The sequence below is a fragment of the Panthera tigris genome, chromosome D1 (genome assembly GCF_018350195.1).
Source record: "Panthera tigris isolate Pti1 chromosome D1, P.tigris_Pti1_mat1.1, whole genome shotgun sequence".
Classification (NCBI taxonomy): domain Eukaryota; kingdom Metazoa; phylum Chordata; class Mammalia; order Carnivora; family Felidae; genus Panthera; species Panthera tigris.
The window spans coordinates 41,321,065-41,324,579 of record NC_056669.1 but is presented as its reverse complement, the minus strand read 5'-3'; the positions used below and the strand labels follow the sequence as shown (position 1 = coordinate 41,324,579).

General features: G+C 45.8%; 1 pseudogene; it reads right to left on the bottom strand.

Moving 5' to 3' along the window:
- Positions 1-202: 202 nt before the first annotated feature.
- LOC102954641 lies at positions 203-2,211 on the bottom strand (annotated as a pseudogene).
- Positions 2,212-3,515: the final 1,304 nt, after the last annotated feature.

Below are 3,515 nucleotides of genomic sequence, written 5' to 3'. Positions count from 1 at the left end.
AGTGCTTTGACCCAAAGAACAAGGATTAGTAGAGCAGATGGGTAGCACAAAAAGGAACAGGGACCCACAGATGACAGGTACTCATTTTTTTTTTTACTTGGTCAAGTGCCACTTTAATAGGCTAGAAATAAAAAAAAAAATCTGTCTTTGAAGAAAATCAAGAGCCACCTGTGGGCCAGAACAGAAAGCAGAGGCACAGTACTTAGGGCCTAGGGGAAAACAGCAGGCTGAGTGGGAGGTCAGTGTCCAACATCTTCTCCTGGGGAAATTCCTTGGGCCCCTCCATGCTGTTGTCATGACTCTCCATCTCCAGGTAGACGTCCAGCAGCACACACAGGTGCTGCAGCTGGTTGGTCAAGAGCCGACGGCTGGGTCGGGGGCCGCACAGCTCCTTGTAGCACATGTTGACCTTGCTCTCCATGGCCTGAATGTTGTCATCGTTGCTATTGGTTTTCTCTCCTTTCCAGTTCAGACACAGCTGGAAGATGGGATGGAGGAGTAGCTGGGGTTCAGCACCACGGCAGCTTGGAGTTTGGCTGTGCCCCTTTCCACGAGTGTCATGTAGTAAAGATTGGTGTCCTCATCCAGTCCCGCCTCCACAATGTCCTTGGTGAAATGCAGCTCCATGTAATACTCATGGGGAATTGTCACCCACTTTACAAGGCGGGAGACAACCTTTGCAAGGAAGAGGTACTGGCAATCACTGGTAACTGGTACAATGCCATGTTTCAGGGATGCAAACTATTTGTGGAGGGCCAGGAGGGACTGCATCCTGGTCTTCAGCAGTTTCATGGTGGTCTCCATGTGGCTGGTGCTCAGCGAGTGGTCAGCAATCACCGTGTGCTGGGGCTGCTCTTTGGGGAAGTGGAGGCCACCTAGCTTCTGTACCCACAAATAGGGGTGACCTAGGTCAAGTACACAGTCTCTCAAAGTCAGGATGCTAACTTTATCAACTTTGATTGGCTGGATTCGGAGTCTTCTTTCCATGATCCCCTGGATACAAACAGCTCAGGACTGAGTCAGGAGACAGCAAGTCACCTGCACTGATGGGGGTGATCAGCTCTGTGGCGGTTGTCACTTTGGCCTTTACCGTCATGATGTTGAGGTTCATGAGGTAGTAGAAAGTCAGGTGAAGCACACTGCCATCTTTGCACTTCAGGTCCAGCATGACAGATAGCGGGTGCCTCTTCAGCATCTCCTTGTGCTTGTCATCCAACTGAACTCCCAGTGTGGGTAGCCGGCATTTCGTGGTCTGCTCCTCTTCAGCATCGGAGTCACTCTCATCATCTTGGGAGTCTTCAGGAGACTTAAACAGAGCCTTGGCTTCATCCACACTGCCTTCGATTGCTACAGACAACGTCTTATCACAGGCCTACCCATACGCAGTGGCCTGGACAAAGAGGACATAGAGAGGCGGTGGCAGATGTCTAGCTGTCTCATATTGCTTGTGGGCCTGGTCGGACGGCATGAATAGGTACTCTTTCACTGGGAAGGAAGCCTGCATGATGCTATTGAGGCAAGGCTGGAGGCTGCTCAGGTATTCCTTCTTCACCTCAATCTCCTGGAGGATCTTCTCCTTGTTGGACAGGCACTCTTGGTACTTCTCTGCCAGCCTTTTTTGCTGCTCCAGTCCCAGTCCAGATGTGCCAGGGTTTGCTGGTGAGGGTCTCCCATGGTGACTTCAGCCTTGCTAATATCTGGAGGAGCCTCCTTATAAAACTCCTCTAAACTGACCAGATCAATTTCTTCATGTTTCAACTTAAACTCCAGACATTTGGTGATCTCTTTCTGCAGGTGCATCACCTCATACAACAGGTTCTGGAGCTGCAGGTGACAGGCATCTACTTTCTGCATGGCCTCATGGGTCTGGTCTCTTCCTTTCTTCAACCTGATATGGGCTAATCGATTAAGCTTCTTTAGAGTCATGAAATGCACACAGCTCTGGATCCTCCAATCTTCTATCTCAACTGCCACATCCTTGTCTCCTCGGCTCTTCAGGTCCTGGATCTCAGCCATGAGCCTCTGCATCTCCTGGCACGTGTACTTGTACAGCTCATAGTCTCTCCCGGGGTCCCGCAGGTCCACCTCAGCCTCCTTGCTGTAGTATTTACCTTCCTGTTCTGTGTCAGAACGGTTACGCTTGCCTTCAGATGGAGTTCCATCACTTCAGATCACTTTGGGCTTCCGTTTCTTGCTTGATTCTGATGACATGGTTGTTTGGTAAGGTCAGGAGGACCACGCGCAGCCCCGAACCTGTCGCCGATACTCAAATTTTTGTTGACTCTATAAAACCCCTTCTATCACCCACTAATTATAACAACCTGTAATATAAAGATATTTTCCGTTCAGTTTTTTTAACTCCTTTGCTCTTTGAATCATATTAGCTTATGTGAAAATTGCACACTTGGAATGTTCTTTGAACTTTACATCAACTCCAGCTGTGGCAGCCATTCCTGCAATGCTTTCATAGACTTGCTATCCACGAACCCTCTATAGCACAAATGGAGCTTCAGCTATTTAATCTGGACTTCTCGGTGTCAGGGTCCATGGCTGGGAGGGTGTGAGGGAGATTTTCTCTGATGACAGTAAGATGAAATATGGAATTGTATAGAATCATGAGGAGGAGAAGAAGCTGTCAATTATGTGGTAGGTTTTAGTGCTCAGTTGAGGACCTTTATCATCTGCAGAGGATGCTGTCAGCCTCCTCTCATACTTCTGGGTGGAGCACCAGCATTGTCCTTGAGAGACACTGCTTCCTCACACTGTAGACCAGAACTTTCTGGCCCTAGGGAAAGTCATAACCAATGACACTCAAGCCTGGACATTGGTTGGACTTTGTGAAAAAACAGGCATTTTATTTCCATTCTGATTGTTAACAAGAAAATATAGGAGTCTAGATTTGCTGGCAATTGTCTCACCACAAAGAAAAGAGTGCCTTCCTTAATATAGAGCCAACCCAGAGGGAATCAAAGCAGGGCAATGAATCAATGATATCATTTCAGCCCCAGAATCCAGCATTGCTCAATGCCATCTAACCTGGGTAAATGTGTCAATTTGGTTTAAATCACAATATAACTAAGTAAGATTGAACCTACATGTGGTCCTGAGCTGAACTCCAATCAAACTCAGATAAAAAGGACATGGTCCAGACATTTAGAATTTCACATTTATTAAAGGAAACAATTTTATTTGTGAGCACCTATCATTTTTTAGTCACTACACCTAGATAATGCATATGGATGATTATCTTTATTTTATTAGACTTTATACTTAGTAATTTTCCCAAATCACAGAATAATTAAGTGATCATCCAGATTTTGAACCCAACTCTTTCTTGATTCTGAAGCTCCCACACTTTGCTCCAAATCATGTTTTCTTTCTGTAATTATCGTATTAAAATATTTTATATAATAAGATTGAAATACATTTCTATTAGTGTGCAGAAGAAGGAAAAATATAAGTACAAAAGTGTTTCACAGACCAAATATTGAAGTTTTATAGGGTGTGGAAAGGAG